The following is a 19050-nucleotide window of genomic DNA, read 5'->3' on the forward strand; positions in this document are numbered from 1 at the left end:
CTGACTGACACCCCTTCACTTTTGGTGCTGTGCCAGTTTCAAAAGCATGCAAAGTATGTCATAATTATTTTTCCTCCGTTTTCTCAGTTAGTCCAAGTGGCAGCCAGAAAGAAACTGGCCAAGACAGAGCATCAGAATCAGGTTTCTTTAGCCATATTGATCTCGAAATCGTACATGTAGAAAATTTGTATAACAGCATGAATTTTGACTTATATTTTAGACCAAGAGCTGCCATCCCTGCTTGATAAGCCCGTGGCTTCTGGGATGCCCGCTGGATACATTAAAGGTATGTTATGCTAGCATATATATTACAAGATGTTGCTTCTCTTGTATTATCAACATCAATTCCAAATTGTATGGCTGTCAGCAGCTATATGGTTATCAATACTACTAATATACATGAAGGGTGGATATTTTGATCTAAGTATTTCACATGGCCTTCATACATGTCCTGCCTGCCTGGTCACACTGCTTGCAGCTAAACTGTTGAGTCTTTAGTATCTTGCAGATCTTCAAGCAGTGGAGATGAGGATAATGGTGAAACTGGAGATGATCCATACAGAGTTCAGGACTGCTCTGAACCAAGTTATGGAGGCCATAGAGGCCCGACAGCCAAAGGAGTCAGAGTACTTGGGGCAACTTGAAATGCTGCAAACCCCTGCAGAATCAAATGAGGAACTGAAGGATATCTGTGAAACACTTAGACTCCCACTATCAAAAGGAAATGGTAAGGATGGCTATTTAAAATCTGTTTGTAACATTTTTGAAATCTATTTCACGTATTTGAACAGCAATTGACAAAAATAAGTTAGCTGTTCATCAAGAGCCACTTGATTGCGACCAGATTTGAGAGAAGATTGCAACCTGTAATATTGAATCCAAATGTCTTAATGTCAATGAAATGCAGTTGCCATATATGCCATATGCCTATTTAGTGTTTGGATTGATTTCCCAATTAGCACTTAACTTATCTTAAGAAGAAACAATCAGCCCACTGCATGTTTACATGAGTTTTAGCCCATGATTACATGATACACTACAAAACGGATTTCTCATTATCAATCAGAACTGTATGGCCATCTGTTTTAGCTGAGGAATACACAAATGAGTGGGAATTATTATTATTTTTTAATCATATCTGATTCCTGACCCTCTGTTGTGGCCAGGACCTGGGCTCAGGAATCAGATGAATGATGATAAAAATTGGAACAGAGGAGCTGTGGACAGGCTTCTCCTTGAAGGGCAGGAAGGGGAAGAGGGCCTTTAATGAGCAATCAATCTTTGATGCTGTGACAAGTAAGTAAATGCACAAGATTAGATCGTTATTTATTATTATTTAGTAGAAAGTATTATTGGTCAAGTGATGGTACATCAAATGTGTATTTATAAAAATGTCAAATGAATTAAATCAGTAACAAGGCAGTTTCAAACTAAATGTGAAATCCTACCACCTGTTAAGATCGGAGAGAAAGGACAAAGAAATGTGAAGGAGAGAGGTCTCACGGCCAAAACTGCCTATGAGGGAAGAGGGGGACAATACCCAACCTCTGTCTCAGCCAGCATAGGTGGAAAAGTAGTGATATGACATGGAATGTACCATTTAATTATTTTGTTCACAACATAGGAGCGTCCCTGAAAGCACACCCCAAGGCTACCTACCAAGAGGTAGATGACAAAATAGCAGATGCTCTCAAACATGCATGAGTAAGAGAAAGGTATGATTAAAAATAACACTTTCATTTTTTTACCTCACTTTAATCCAGTCGGTCAGTATAGCTACTTTTTTTGTGCTAGTACAAAAGGAATGTAGTAGGGAGTCGACATTAAACTGGCTTTTTGATCATTTGTTTACTGAAAATAATAACCAATTTGTGTTATTGTGACTTCCAGGAGCGCGTCGAGGAAGCGCCAGTGGATGAGGATGAAGCAGCAGCACCTGAATAAACATAACATAGTTATTAACTTTTAGCTTTAAGCAGTTTTACAGTTCTTGATTGGAGTGCAGTGTTCATGTTTTTACTGACTTGTTATTTTGTGAGCTTATTGCTGTGATTTTGTTTCCGAATCTATTGTGATACAGTTTAAGTTAAAAAAAAATATATAAAAAACATATTATTTTCTGGAATTTTGTATATTTCGTCAGTGGACACCTACCGACAGGATACTGTGTCTATGTTCAGGGTAGATTAAATGGCGTGTCTTATAATGGCATTAGATATTCAGGGGCCCACTCATTTCAACATCCTGAAGTAACTTGGGACGTAACTTGTGTCAACTGACACCACAGGCACATCTAGGAGACATTTTATGAAAACATTATTTTTATGTCAACCTCATACCGTTGCTATACGTCAGAAAGTACAGTGAGAGCCCCACAAAATGCAGTTTCTGGTAGCCACTGGGAACGTAACTTTCGTCAGTGGGTAACTACAGTACCAATAAGGCACATAACAGTGTGAATGTTCATGGAAGATTCAAGGACATCTCTTATAACGTTACTGAATAAAGTTATTTATCTGTTTAAAATCCCCCACATTTCTACATCCTGAAAAGACTCAGGACGTATGTTTTGTCAGTGGACACCACAGCTACGTGGAGGGCACGTTTCACATTAACGTTATAATGATAACTTTGTGGTCACATCCTGGAACATAATTTTGTTAGCTGGGTACCTCATCTGTCACTAGTAATAAAATAATCTATGCCAAGCTTAGTAAGTATGCAATGGTGAAACTGCAGAGTACGAAAAGCAAAACCAACTGTTAATCTTACATGCATAATCCTGCAGAAAGATGATGTCACGACTTCCGCCGAAGTCGGTCCCTCTTCTTGTTCGGGGGTCGACGTCACCGGCTTTCTAGACATCGCCGATCCACTTTTCAATTTCCATTTGTTTTGTCTTTGTTTTCTACACACCTGGTTTCTATTCCCCAATTACATGTTCATTATTTAACCCTCTGTTTCCCCCATGTTTGTATATAATGTTCAGGTCGTTACTTGTTGGCTGGTATTGTTTGCCGGATTCGTTATTACGCCCGTTATTTACGAGTGACCGGTATTTCACGCACCTTTAGTATTTGTTTTATACTGGTGCTGTTCGAGGAATAAATTACCTTGTACACTCATCTCTGCTCTCCTGCGCCTGATTCCATGCATCAGTTACCCACAGCCTGACAGGTGAGGTCACAAAAAACGACATGACATGCAGACAAGCCAGTATCAAATCAAATCAAATGTTATTTGTCACATGCTTCATAAACAACAGGTGTAGACTAACAGTGATATGCTTACTTACGGCCCCTTCCCAACAATGCAGAGAGAAAGAAAATAGAGAAATAATGGAAAAGTAATAACATTTAATAATAAATATATAACTTGGCTATACACACGCCTTGACTTTTTCATAATTTTGTTGTGTTACAAAGTGGGATTAAAATTGAGTGAATTGTCATTTTTGGTCAACGATCTACACAAAATAATCTGCAATGTCAAAGTGGAAGAAAAATTCTGTCATTTAATTAAAAAATCATGAAAAATAACTCACTAATATATCTTGATTTTATAAGTATTCACCCCCCTGACACAATGACACAATACATGTTAGAAATATCTTTGGCAGTGATTACTGCTGTGTGTCTTATGCGGCAATTCTCTAAGAGTTTTGCACACCTAGAATGTACAATATTTGCTGATTATTCTTTTTTAAATTCTTCAAGCTGTCAAGTTTGTTGTTGAACATTGCTAGAAAGCCATTTTCAAGTATTACCATAGATTTTCAAGCCAATATAATTCAAAACTCAGGTCACTCAGGAACTGTAACGATTTTCGTCTGAGGAAGAAGGAGTAGACCAAAGCGCAGCGTGGTACGTGTTCATGATGTTTATTATAACCTGAACACTGAAACAAAAGTGGAACAAAAAGCAACAGTTCTGTCAGGTACTCACACAAAACAGAAAACTACCCACAAAACACAGGTGGAAAAAGGCTACCTAAGTATGGTTCTCAATCAGAGACAACGATAGACAGCTGCCTTTGACTGAGAACCACACCCGACCAAACACACAGAAAAGAAAACATAGAACACAAAACATAGAATGCCCACCCCAACTCACGCCCTGACCAACCAAAATAGAGACATAAAAAGGATCTCTAAGGTCAGGGCGTGACACTACCCCCCCAAAGGTGCGGACTCCGGCTGCAAAACCTAAACCTATAGGGGAGGGTCTGGGTGGGCATCTATCCGCGGTGGCGGCTTTGGTGCGGGACTTGGACTCGCCGCCGACCCCGGACTGGGGACCCTCGCAGCGGGCTCCGGACAGGAGGGCGACTCTGGCAGCTCCGGACATGGCGCAGTCACAGGACTCACCAGGCTGGGGAGACCTACTGGAGGCCTGGTCCTTGGAGGAGGCACAGGATAGACCGAGCTGTGGGGGAGCACTGGAGATCTGGTGCGTAGCCTTGGCACCACTCTTCCAGGCTGAATGCCCAGTCTAGCCCGGCACGTGCGGGGAGCTGGCACAGGCCGCACTGGGTTCTCCTGGTGAACTGGGGAAACCGTGCTTAGAGCCAGCGCAGGATATCCTGGCCCGAGGAGACGCACTGGTTGTCTGGAGAGCATGGCTGGCACAATCCGTCCTGGCTGGATCCTCACACTAGCCCGGCAGATGTGGGGAGCTGGGATGTAGTGCACCGGGCTAAGAACGCGTACTGGAGACACCGTGCGCTCCACTGCATAACACGGTGCCGTCGTCTGAACTTTTGCCTGGACCTGCCCGCGTGTCGTGAGTTTAGATTGTGTACTGAACGTGCGAACAACAAGGAGGAATTTGGCCATAAATGATGGGCTTTATGGAACAAATCAAACATTTATTGTGGAACTGGGATTCCTGGGAGTGCATTCTGACGAAGATCATCAAAGTTAAGTGAATATTTATAATGCTATTTCTGACTTATGTTGACTCCAACATGGCGGATATCTTCTTGGGTTGTGTTGGTCTCTGAGCGCCGTACTCAGATTATTGCATGGTTTGCATATCTTTAAATCTGTGAATAACACTTGTATCTTTTATTCATGTTTATTATGAGTATTTCTGTAAATTGATGTGGCTCTCTACAAAATCACCAGATGTTTTGGAACTACTGAACATAACGCGCCAATGTAAACCGAGATTTTGGGATATAAATATGAACTTTACCGAACAAAACATACATGTATTATGTAACATGAAGTCCTATGAGTGTCATCTGATGAAGATCATCAAAGGTTAGTAATTCATTTTATCTATATTTCTGCTTTTTGGAAAAATGGCTGTGTTTTTCTGTGAATAGGCACTCGCCTAACATAATCGTTTGGTTTGCTTTCGTCGTAAAGCCTATTTGAAATCGGACACTGTGGCTGGATTTACAACACGTGTATCTGTAAAATGGTGTAAAATACATGTACTGTATGTTTGAGGAATTTTAATTATGGGATTTCTGTTGTTTTGTATTTGGCGCCCTGCAGTTTCACTGGCTGTTGACGAGGTGAGCCGCTACCGTCCCACATACCCTAGAGAGGTTAACCTTCATTTACAAAATAGCTTCCAATACTCTACTCAGAAAACTGGATGCAGTCTATCACAGTGCCATCCGTTTTGTCACCAAAGATCCTTATACCACCCACCACTGCGACCTGTATGCTCTAGTTGGCTGGCCCTCGCTACATATTCGTCGCCAGACCCACTGGCTCCAGGTCATCTATAAGTCTTTGCTAGGTAAAGCTCCACCTTATCTCAGCTCACTGGTCACAATAACAACACCCACCTGTAGCACGCGCTCCAGCAGGCATATCTCACTGTCACGTTCTGACCTTAGTTTCTTTTTATGTCTTTGTGTTAGGTTGGTCAGGGCGTGAGTTGGGGTGGGTAGTCTATGTTCTGTTTTCTATGTTGTTGTATTTCTATGTCTGGCCTGATATGGTTCTCAATCAGAGGCAGCTGTCGATCGTTGTCTCTGATTGAGAATCATATTTAGGTAGCCTGTTTTCCCCATTTTGGTTGTGGGTGGTTGTTTCCTGGGTTTGTGTTTGTGTCACCATTCAGGACTGTTTCGGTTTTCGTTTTCATTCACTTTGTTATTTTTGTATTTTGTAGTGTTCAGTTTATTATTAAAATATGACGAACACTTACCACGCTGCATATTGGTCCGATCCTTCATACTCCTCAGACGAAGAGGACGAGAGCCGTTACAGAACCACCCACCGGAAAAGGACCAAGCAGCGTGGTAACCAGGAGCAGAGGGTTCTGGACTCCTGGACATGGGAGGAAATTTTGGACGGCAAAGGACCCTGGGCACAGCCGCGGGAGTATCGCCGTCCGAAAGAGGAGCTGGAGGCAGCTAGAGCGGAGCGGCGCCACTACGAGGAATTGGCGCGAGGTAATGGGCACGAGAGGCAGCCCCAAATTTTGGGGGGGGAGGGGGCATACGGGTAGATTGGCGGACTCAGGTAGAGCCAACTCCCCGTGCTTACCGTGTCGAGAGAGTGACTGGGCAGGCACCGTGTTATGCGGGGGAGCGCACAATGTCCCCAGTGCGCACGCATAGCCCGGTGCGTTACATCGCAGCTCATCGAATCGGCCGGGCTAGAGTGGGCATCGAGCCAGGAGGGATGATGCCGGCTCAGCGCATCTGGTCTCCAGTGCGTCTCCTCGGCCCGGGGTATACTGCACCAGCCCTACGCACGGTGTCTCCAGTTCGCCAGCACAGCCCAGTGCGGCCTGTTCCAACTCCCCGCACTTGCCAGGCTACAGGGGGAATCCAGCCAGGACGAGTGGTGCTGGCTCTACGCTCGAGACCGCCAGTGCGCCTCCACGGTCCAGTGCATCCGGTGCCTCGGCCAAGGACAAGGCCTCCTGCATGTCTCCCCAGCCTGGTGAGTTCTGTGCCTGTGTTAAACACTAACCCTCCTGCATGTCTCCCCAGCCTGGTGAGTCCTGTTCCTTCTCCCAGAGCAAGGCCTCCTGTGTGTCTCTCCACTCCAGTGATAATCCATGGCAAGAAGCCTCCAGTGATAATCCATGTCACGAAGCCTCCAGTGATGATCCATGGCAAGAGGCCTCCAGTGATGGTCTATGGCATGAAGCCTCCAGTGATGATCCATGGCACGAAGCCTCCAGTGATGATCCATGGCACGAAGCCTCCAGTGATGATCCATGGCACGATGCCTCCGGTGAGGATCCATGGCATGAGGCCTCCAACGAAGGACGTCAGTCCGGAACCTCCAGCGACACCCTCTAGTCCGGAGCCTCCAGCGACGCCCTCTAGTCCGGAGCCTCCAGCGACGCCCTCTAGTCCGGAGCCTCCAGCGACGCCCTCTAGTCCGGAGCCTCCAGCGACGCCCTCTAGTCCGGAGCCTCCAGCGACGCCCTCTAGTCCGGAGCCTCCAGCGACGCCCTCTAGTCCGGAGCCTCCAGCGACGCTATCTAGTCCGGAGCCTCCAGCGACGCCCTCTAGTCCGGAGCCTCCAGCGATGCCCTCTAGTCCGGAGCAGCCGGAGTCTCCCTCCAGTCAGGAGCTGCAGGAGCCATCCGTCTGTCCTGAGCTGCCAGCGCCGCCCGTCAGTCAGGAGCTGCCGGAGTCGTCCGTCAGTCAGGAGCTGCCGGAGCAGCCCTTCACTCTGGGGCTGCCGGAGCAGCCCTTCACTCTAGGGCTGCCGGATACTCCCGCCTGTCCGGCGCTGCCGGAGTCTCCCATCTATTCGGGGCCCGCTGCAAGGGTCCCCAGTCCAAGGTCGGCGGCGACTTTTTTTCCGACAAACATAATTCCACTTTGACATTATGGGGTATTGTATGTAAATCAGGGACACAAAATCTCAATTTAATCCATTTTAAATTCAGGCTGTAACACAACACAATTTTTTAAAGGGGTGTGAATACTTTCTGAAGACACACTATACACGGGGTACCAGTACCGAGTTGATATGCAGGGGTATAAGGTAATTGAGGTAGATATGTACATATAACTAGAAATAAAGTGATAAGATAATAAACAGTAGCAGCAGCGTATGTGATGAGTCAAACAAGTTAGTGCAAAAAGGGTCATGCAGATAGTCCGAGTAGCTATTTGGTTAACTATTTAGCAGTCTTATGGCTTGGGGGTAGAAGCTATTCAGTTTCCTGTTGGTTCCAGGCTTGGTGCATCGGAACCGCTTGCCATGCGGTAGCAGAGAAAAAAATGGTGGCTGGAGTATTTGAACATTTTTAGGGCCTTCCTCTGACACCGTATGCATATGGTGAATGCATTTAAGCGCCATAGGGCTGGAGGCTTTTTATGGAGGTAAGGGGATTTTTTTACCCCAGATGTCTTGTTAAAAACCTCCTACTTATTTATTGCAAAAAACACATCCCATCTGCTGAAGCAGTACACAGTCCTTCCTTCTGTCTTTGCTAAAGCATATCAGTATTTTGTGGAGAGCAAGAGGTCTTTAATCACCGCTTAGCTAACAACACATGTTAATAAGTACAATTTTGTAAGAGCATCTGACTGCTAAGCGACCATGGAGGTTATGGATTTTACATCACATACTCTTCTCAGTACTTTCCTCTTTTACATTTCAGACCATCATCATCCTCAAAGCCCTGGCGTCCGTGTTGGGTAGCTTGAAAAGCATTGACAAAATGAGTTTGGCATGGTTATATTGGAAACGTTTACTTTTAGAATATGTTTTACTTGCGCATGGTCTTTTTAGGGATGGGTGTAAGCGGTGTGTGTATGTATGGCTGTGCGTCAGTGGTGGTACATTTTTGATTCCACGCAAGGTTTGTGGGGTTAACCGCTGATTAATTGCTCAGCTGCAGGGCAGTCAGTTGTGGTGAGAGCACGCTACTGTAAATTTCGCAGCTGCTCTCTTTAGCATGACCAATATGATACTCAGAGTCCAATTGGTCTTCCAACCACATACCAAAGCACTTAGAATAGTTATCTTTTCTCAGGCTCCGTATACTGTCAACACAACAGACATGGGAGTAGTTAATATTGTGTCTCTGCATTTTGAAATCCATCCAAACAATATTAGGTTAGTTTGAAGGCTGTCAAAACAAAATAGAGTGTCAGGCTTGAAGCTACTCATTTGTGCACTCTGAGCTACACAGCAGGGGTGTATTGTGGTTTGAGAGAAGCACTGTGGATGGCACAGACAAGCTGGGGTATCGATAGCTCTTTAAGCCACTGAGACATAACCCTGATTTAACAAGAAGCCCTCTCGGTTTCTCCTCACCTCTTCTGTTATTTTCATGTTAGGGTTTTATCATTTCACCAGGCAAATATGCTTCTGTGCTTTTCCTCTGAGTACAAGTGACTTCATAGATAATTGGATTTGATCAGCATGCTTTCCCTTAACTGTGGGACGCATGGTGCCAACGCAGGCAGGCTCCACATCCTCTGGGCATGCATGCAGCCAGGCAGGACACAGGCCGTGGCTGCCCTGGAGAAAGGCCAGGCCCCTAGTCTCCTGGTCGTCTGCCCAGAGCAGGAGCCCCGCAACGTGGCAAGGCCTCCACATACACATAGACATACAGCAGAAAGACACACACACACACACATACACACACAGTACAAAGACACACAAATACACATGCACTCCTACAGACAGTAGGAAGACACACTGAATGCGTGCAGGAAATGCGTCTCCACCAGACATCTATGGAAAAAAGAGACAGGCAGGTTTCCCCTGAGCTGCATGGATACAATGTTTTTTTTCTCACAACAGTGGAGCGACCAGATGAGGGAGAGCGATGAGGAGAGGAGAGGAAAAGAGATTGGGTGGAAGTAGTAAGAACAGACCAACCTTATTCACTGCATACAATCTTTTTATTTGCTTTCATGAAAGAGCTTGCGCTTGTGGTGCAAGCAGGAGAGTGGACACTTTCTCTTTCTACGCCCAAGTGACACTTGAATGCCCCTGTAGCGTTCAGGGGTTACAGGTGAAGCAATTGATTTTATGGTATCTTCTGTGACGAGAACAACTTTTGTCTCAGCGTGGGGATCCAGAAGAGACCATGCCACAGATTGTTTTCATTGAGTCGATTCGGATGTGCTTTACAAATTCGCCGGAGAAGATGTGGAAAGGACAGGTCCTTTTGAAGTGGCCTCATTTGGTATTCCCCTCAGAATTTGTTCCTCTCACGGGTTGATTTGAAAAGGCAAATGCTGCTTGACATTTGTAATGTGTACCAATTGAAGCTGGCATTCAAAGTGAGCACTGGGTGAACTTTTGAACCCCTTACCTCGTGATTCTCATCGACAAGATGGAATCTGTGAAGTTAGACTTCAACTGAACTTTTCTCATTATCCTAATATCACCCCCCCCCCCCCCTCCCTGCCACCACCACCACCACTGTTGCATCTCGACTGGAACATGGAGAGCTGCAGTTACCCCATGTGGTGCCAAGACTAGAGCATAACCACATGCACACAAACAGGGTAGCTCACACACACACATACACACAGGGAAGAACACAGAGGCACACACATGCATGTACATACACACATGCACACAAACATACACCCACGTATACACACTTATCAGGATAAAGGTGGGTCACACACATACAGTGAAGCACACAAATACACCCAAAAGATAGGTGTGCTACACACGAACAGTGAAGTGGAGTACACAGTGCGTGCCTCTTCAAGATGACGATCACATGGAGTATTACATTTTAAAGACTACCTTGTTTTCACAGCATGATAAGATATAGGATTAGGCTGTGCAGCCCTCTTTTTGGAATAAGTAACACTAACAGTCCACTGACTTGGGTTTCAAATCTTGCCTGAACACCTGGGCCTGTCAATTAGGGACCAAGAAGCAGCTGGGAGATTTGGGCCGGGACGCTGGCCCGTTCCCTAAAACTTTCTCGGGGACGCTTTGCTCTTATCTCCGGCTTGCTGCCATCACGCTGCAAAGGCTCAATTAGGTCTTTGTGATATACTGGGCGTACCATTATTCCTGGGTCACGCCAACTTTTTTGTTGAGTAGACGCCTTGAGCATTAAAGTTAACTATTCATCTCATGCATTATACTCTAATGTTATTGAATAAGCCGATCTGTGTGTGTTCAAGTAGGTCCTGCATTAAAAAAAATATTTGATTTATTTTCTACTACTTTTCCACTACTACAGATTTCTCATTGACATTTAGTTCTACCTATGGGTGGAATTGTTGCATATAGCACTTGCAGTGTGTTTTTGTGACCAGGCAGATTTTTGGACCTGGGTCAAGGGTCAACTGCAGAATGCAATACTGTATTAGCCCACTGAGTTCCCACTCGCACGCACACACCCATAGGTCAGTTGACACGGTCCTCATCAACAACCGAGCCAAATGAGACCAACCTGACGTAGGGCCCTCCTCCCTCCTCTCCACAATCAATCAATTAAGCTGTTTGGTGGGTGAGGGAAACAGGGATATCTGTCGAGCTACCCCGCAAATTCGTCTCCAGTGAGGGGCCCGAATATGCTTCCCATTCCCCTGCAGTTCAGCCGGGCAACTGGAGGTGCTGGCGGAAGCCGGAATGTGCACTGTCTCCTCGGACCATCTGGAAAAAGGAGCAGTCTTTCAAGGCTGACGACGTGGTGAGGAATAGTGCTTTCCCCTCTGCTCTTGCCGGAGCGGTGATTTGTACCGTGGCGTTTTGTGAGAAGGACCTGCTCTTTCTCTCGGCAGGTCTTTTCTGACATTCCTCACCTCTAATATCTCTCTTTCTGTCTCTCGTTCCCTCTTGCTGTGGGCCACAGTTCTAAACAACACTATAGGTCACATGTTAACCCTCCAAAACAGGTATTCCCAACCAGCAATGTATGACAAGGTACCAGGTGAAAATACCACCATACTCGATCAGCACTCATACTCTGAGATGCTTTTCAGATTAAGGTCCAACCAAAATGTGGTCGTAGCAGGGGGCTGTCACACTGGGCACCCATGGATCAGTTGTTGTGGGGGGTTAAGTACTCAAGGGCACAACAGCAGGTAATGGAATTTAAGATTTCATACCAGCAACCCTTTGGTTGCCAGCTCACTTCACACCATATTTTTCCTGTCAAACCTGGGATTTAAACTGGAAATCCTCCAGTCTCTAGCTTCCCTCTCTAACCACTAGGCTACCTGCCTTTTAAGTACAGGCCCTGGGTCTGTATCAGTCTCTTTTTGTCTCATCCCCACAGCGAAAGAAGGACATGTTGATTACTTTTTTTGGAAACCAGAAGCAGTGGCCTCTCAGCGTCCATCAGGACAAGATGGAGAGTGATGGGGCCAGGCTGAGTGGAACTTAAGTGTCTGAAAACTGGGCGCCGACAACAGCTTCTGGGAACATGTCCCAAATGCACAGTTGTTTGGGGGTGGAGAAATAAAACCTGTGTTGCTAGGCGCTGGTCCCTCGAAGCCTAGCGGTTAGAGTGTTTGGACAGTTACTGAAAGGTTGCTTGTTCGAATCCCAGAGCTGGCGGGTTGGAAATTATGCCGTTCTGCCATTGAGCAAGGCAGTTGACCTCCACATCAACTGGGCGCCGTTAATGTAAATTTAGGCCGCCTCTGACACCTCTCTGATTCAGTGGGGTTGGGTTAAATGTGGAAGACACATTTTGGTTGAATGTATTCAGTTGTGCAACTGACTAGGTATCCCCTTCACCCATCATCGCACAATCTGTTCGTGTGTACAGTAGCTGTTGTCCAATGGGGTAATTTCCTTTCTTATCTTATCACAGAGCAAGGATTGGAATGAAACCATTATCTTAAATCCCAGTTGGTAATTTTAACATCCCAACCCTGTCTCTTTGGTTGGTAAAATCAAATCAATCAAATCAAATGTTATTAGTCACATGCGCAGAATACAACAGGTTTAGACCTTACAGTGTCGTGTCTTTGGCTATGCCGGATTGAGTGATATGACATGCTATTCTATAAAATAATTTATCCGTAATTAATATTACCTGATTGAGCTAATCATGTAAATGTAATTAACTAGAGAGTCGGGGCTGTCACGGCTGTCTTCATCCTCCTCATCTGACGAGGAGAAGCGAGAAGGATCGGAGGACCAATACGCAGCGTCGTAAGTGTTCGTCATTTTAATTGAAAAAACTGAACACTACAAAACAACAAAGTGACAACCGTGAAGCTAATGAATAATTGTGCATACACAAACACTACACATAGACAATCACCCACAACCCACAATGACAAAACAGGCTACCTAAATATGGTTCCCAATCAGAGACAACGACTAACACCTGCCTCTGATTGAGAACCATATCAGGCCAAACACAGAAACAGACAAACTAGACATACAACATAGAATGCCCACTCAGATCACACCGTGACCCAACAAAACATATAAACATACAAAGCAACTATGGTCAGGGCGTGACATGGGCACCACAAAATAATATTTATAGAGCTGTTATCTTCCGAATAAACTCTTAAAGACCTAGTAATATTTTACATCAATAGCAGTCAATATTAATTGTCACCTTATTTCAGTCTCATCTGAAAGTTGTAAATTCTTTGTTATCTTCACGAACCCTGGCTAACAAGTTGAATCAGCAATACAAAATTGGGTCTAATTATTTATTTACTAAGTACCTAACTAATCACACAGAATTACACATACACATAATTAATCATAACTTGATTACAAATTGCGTGATAAAGGAAAACGTCCCTAGCGGGCGGAACAGATATGACAGCTTGTTACTGTCACGATCGCGTTGACATGAACGAGAGGACCAAGGCGCAACATGATTTGAATACATCTTCTTTATTTACCACGACGAAGATGATCACCAAACACTTATACAACACTAACAAAACAACAAACGATCGTGAAACTTCAAACGTAAGTGCACACACAAACTACTTACGTCGACATATACATAAACATAAACAATGACCCACAAACAGCTAAAGCCTATGGCAGCCTTAAATATGGCTCCCAATTAGAGACAACAGAAATCATCTGTCTCTAATTGAGAACCCATTCCGGCCACCATAGACTTTCCTAAACAACTACACCCAACATAGACACAGCTAGACACATGCACTCAACACAAAACCATGAACTACAACCAACACCCCCTCTACCATATAATACCCCAAAATACACACATACCCCATGTCACACCCTGACCTAACTAAAATAATAAATAAAACAAATAATACTAAGGCCAGGGCGTGACAGTTACTGAGCAACAATGGGCGAAGCTGTGCTATCGTAAATACAATATCTTATGCATTCTAAATTACCGCCCATTTGGAAAAGGAAAATGCAATAAATATTTACTCTGAGCTGCGCTTCGGTAGGTTGGTGGTAGATGGAAGGCCGTGTTGGCCAACTGAGTCCTTTGTCCTTTGAAGAATGCCTCTGCTGGTCAATTGGGTACGTTGTAGTAACGTCGTTGTGTGGTAGATGGGATACTCTGTCTGTCCTATCCTAATTTACGTTTGCAGCTGCTGTTGCTAACTCAACGTCTAGGAGGTATCACTTCTATAGTGAATAATAGTTCAGAGTTCATACCATTCGCAACCAAAGCTCACGCTGATGTTGGCTTCGTTCTGTAGTTATTATCTGAACCATTCTGAAATCGGACCGTCGTCCTCACATCCTCGGAAAAGGAGGTTCAATTTTCGTCAATGGCTTAAATAGTGGAGTGAGAAGGGTGTGTCTGAAAAGTTTATAACCCATGTCTCTTCACAGGGGCGGGCCACTGAGTCGGGCCTAATTCACTCATGAAAACCCAATTCTCACATTTTAGAAGCTAAAATCACATTTCATCCCATCACAAATAATTTCATATTCAAACATTTGAATTGAACAACAATTCCATGTGAATCCGATAACTCTGATGTGTAGACTTTCCACAGTAGAGTTTATGTCATTCTATCATTGATGAGAATATGCCAGATGACAACCGAACTGACATAATATACATTAAGTACCACCGCATATGTTCAATTGGTCGGATTACCAGAATATAGTTCATTTCCCCCCCAACTTCTGATGTTCCCAGAATCTCTATGTTAACCAAGGGGTTTTCTAATGTCACATCAGTAGAGTAGAGAGAGGAAAAAGGGGGGGAAGAGGTATTTATGACAGTCATAAACCTACCCCCAGGCCAATGTCATGACAACAGTGAAATGCTTACTTACACGTCCCTAACCAACAGTGCAGTTTAAAAAATACGAATAAGAATAAGAAATAAAAGTAACAAGTAGTTAACCTGTTTGGGGTGCAAGGCCGACCTCGGACCGAAAATGACAACAGCTGCAGAGCGCGAAATTCAAAATCTATTTTTTAAAAATATTTAACTTTTACACATTAACAAGTCCAATACAGCATTTGAAAGATAAACATCTTGTCAATCCAGCCAACATGTCCGATTTTTTAAATGTTTTACAGAGAAAACACCACATATATTTATGTTAGCTCACCACCAAATACAAAAGTGGACAGACACGTATGAATTATGATTATGAAGTATGAATTATGATTGAAGTAGCATGCACAACCAACCGAAATAAACTAAAACCAACCTAAAGAGCCCAGAAAAAACGACCTCAGATGACAGTCATATAACATGTTACACAATAAATCTATGTTTTGTTCATAAAAAGTGCATATTTTAGCTATAAATCTGTTTTACATTGATGCTACCCAAAAATGCTAATACATAGCTACAGTCTGAATCCAGCCGGGAGTAGCCAGAGAAAATACATACACCAACGTCGGCTACTAATTACACCTCATAAAACATTTCAGAAAAACATATGGTGGATAACTAATGAAAGACAGATATCTTGTGAATACAGACAACATTTCCGATTTTTGAAGTGTTTTACAGCGAAAACACAATATATCGTTATATTAGCTAACATCATAAGCTAGCATAAGGCAGCATTGATTCTAGTCAAGCGCTAGCCTAGCATAGTTAGCAGCGTTAGCATTCAACAGTTCGACATATATATGAAAAAGCATCCCAAATTGGGTCTTATCTTTCTTGGTACTCCATCAGAATGTTGTAACGGGGTCCAATGTCCAGTAGAGTCTTTAGTTGGGTTCCAGAACGAATGATTTCCCTCTTTGGTTAGCTAGCACGGTAGCATTGCTGCGCCAGAAAGCGTTTCTTCAAAAAATTCTTCCGTCGTTTCACATCTAAAGTCCAGAATAAATTGCAATAATATAATTAAAGTATATTGAAAAAACAACCTTTAGGATGATTTTGTGACATGTAGCAAATAATATCGTAGTCAGGCATCATATTCAAAGTTATCTACCTTGTTCCAGAAGCCGAGATCAAATTATCCTTCGCGCCCGGATTTTTATTTTAACTGCGCATGTCTCACAAGAAGTTCTGTTATTCAGTCCAGGGACGAGATATTCGACCCCTTTCAATTCTCACTTCCGCATTACAGTCTGACGTACACCTCTGACGTGTCCCTATGGTCCCAAGTCAAATGGCCTTTTATAGAGAAGGTCTTAAAGAGACACATCGCATTTTGGGAAACTCAATTCGGCTGGGAAAATGGCTGTAAAAATATTTCTGTTCGACTTAGAGAAACAATTCAAACCTTTTTAGAAACTACAGACTGTTATCTATCCAACAGTAGTAAATATATGCATATTGGAAAATAAAAAGTTTCTTAGGAGGCCGTTTGAAAATGTGCACACATTTTCCAGTTTTTTCAATATTCAGCGTGCAGCCAGAACAGGTTAAAGAGCAGCAGTAAAATAACAATAGCGAGACTATATACAGGGGGTACCGGTACACAGTCAATGTGTGGGGGAACCTGTTAGTCAAGGTAATTGAGGTAATATGTACATGTAGGTAGAGTTATTAAAGTGACTATGCATAGATAATAACAGAGAATAGCAGCAGCATAGAAAGGGGAGTCAATGCAAATAGTCTGGGTAGCCATTTGATTAGCTGTTCAGGAGTCTTTTGGCTTGGGGGTACAAGCTGTTTACAAGCCTCTTGGACCTAGACTGGTGCTCCGGTATGGCTTGCCGTGCGGTAGCAGAGAGAACAGTCTATGACTAGGGTGACTGGAGTCTTTGACAATTTTTAGGGCCTTCCTCTGACACCGCCTGGTATAGAGGTCCTGGATGGCAGGAAGCTTGGGCCCAGTGATGTACTTGGCCGTACGCACTACCCTCTGTAGTGCCTTGCGGTCGGAGGCCGAGCAGTTGCCATACCAGGCAGTGATGCTCTCGATGGTTCAGCTGTAGAACCTTTAGAGGATCTGAGGACCCATGCCAAATTTTTTCAGTCTCCTGAGGGGGAATAGGTTTTGTTGTGCCCCCTTCACGACTGTCTTGGTGTGCTTGGACCATGTTAGTTTGTTGGTGATGTGGACACCAAGGAACTTGAAGCTCTCAACCTGCTCCACTACAGCCCCACCAATGAGAATGGGGGCGTGCTCGGTCCTCCTTTTCCTGTAGTCCACAATCATCTCCTTTGTCTTGATCACACGAGGTTGTTTTTCTGGCAACACACGGCCAGGTCTCTGACCTCCTCCCTATACGCTGTCTCGTCGTTGATCAGGCCTACCACTGTTGTGTCATCGGCAAACTTAATGATGGTGTTGGAGTCGTGCCTGGCCATGCAGTCATGAGTGAAAAGGGAGTACATGAGGGGACTGAGCACGTGCCCCTGTGTGGAGGATCAGCGTGGCGGATGTGTTGTTACCTACCCTTACCACCTGGGAGTGGCCTGTCAGGAAGTCCAGGAACCAGTTGCAGAGGGAGGTGTTTAGTCCCAGGGTCCTTAGCTTATTGATGAGCTTTATGGGCACTATAGTGTTGAACGCTGAGCTGTATTCAATGAATAGCATTCTCACATGGGTGTTCCTTTTGTCCAGGTGTGAAAGGCAGTGTGGAGTGCAATAGAGATTGCATCATCTGTGGATCTGTTAGGGCGGTATGCAATTTGGAGTGGGTCCAGGGTTTCTGGGATAATGGTGTTGATGTGAGCCTTGACCAAACTTTGACAGCAGTTCATGGCTACAGACGTGAGTGCTACGGGTCGGTAGTCATTTAGGCAGGTTACCTTATGGTTCTTGGGCACAGGGACTATGGTGGTCTGCTTAAAACATGTTGGTATTACAGACTCAGTCAGGGACAGGTTGAAAATGTCAGTGAAGACACTTGCTAGTTGGTCAGTTTTTTCTCGGACTACACATCCTGATAGTACGTCTGGCCCCACGGCCTTGTGAATGTTGACCTGTTTAAAGGTCTTACTCACATCGGCTACAGAGAGTGTGATCACACAGTCGCCCGGAACAGATGATGCTCTCATGCATGCCTCAGTGTTGCTTGCCTCGAAGCGAGCACAGAAGTAATTTAGCTCGTCTGGTAGGCTTGTGTCACTGGGCAGCTCGCGGCTGATCCACAATAGTAAGCAGACAGCTTCTTGTTCCAAACTTACCAGAAATGTATCTGTAATTTTATCCATATAGACTGGGCTGTTCCTGGAGTCAGTCAAGAGCTTCAAGTTCCTCTGTGTCCACATCAGTAAGGAATTAACATGGTCCACACACCAACACAGTCACGAAGAAGTCACAATAACGCCTCTTTCCCTTCAGGAGGCTGAAAAGATTGGCATGGGCCTTCAGATCCTCAAAAATGTATACAGCTGCAACATTGACAGCATCTTGACTGGCTGCATCCCAACTTGGTATGGCAACTGTTTGGCATCCGATCGCAAGGCGCTACAGAGGGAACTCTATACCAGGCGGTGTCAGACAAAGACACTAAAAATGGTCAAAGACTCCAGCCACCCAAGTCATGATGGGGGTGTGGGCCACAAAAAAATCTGAACTCATCGTGAGTTCATTTTAGCGTCCCCCCTTTTGACAGCGAAGTTAATTTCCTGCAATTCTACACATTTTGCCATGGGGCGGCGAGAAGATTTAGCAATTAGCAAGATTAGCAAGATTTAGCTAGATTTAGCAAATATAACTCATTTCCTGTAATTCTATACATTTTGCCAAAGGAGGGAGTCAAATGCTTGCAGTTTTTAATATAAT

This window comes from Salvelinus fontinalis, chromosome 19 (assembly GCF_029448725.1).
Source record: "Salvelinus fontinalis isolate EN_2023a chromosome 19, ASM2944872v1, whole genome shotgun sequence".
Lineage (NCBI taxonomy): Eukaryota > Metazoa > Chordata > Actinopteri > Salmoniformes > Salmonidae > Salvelinus > Salvelinus fontinalis.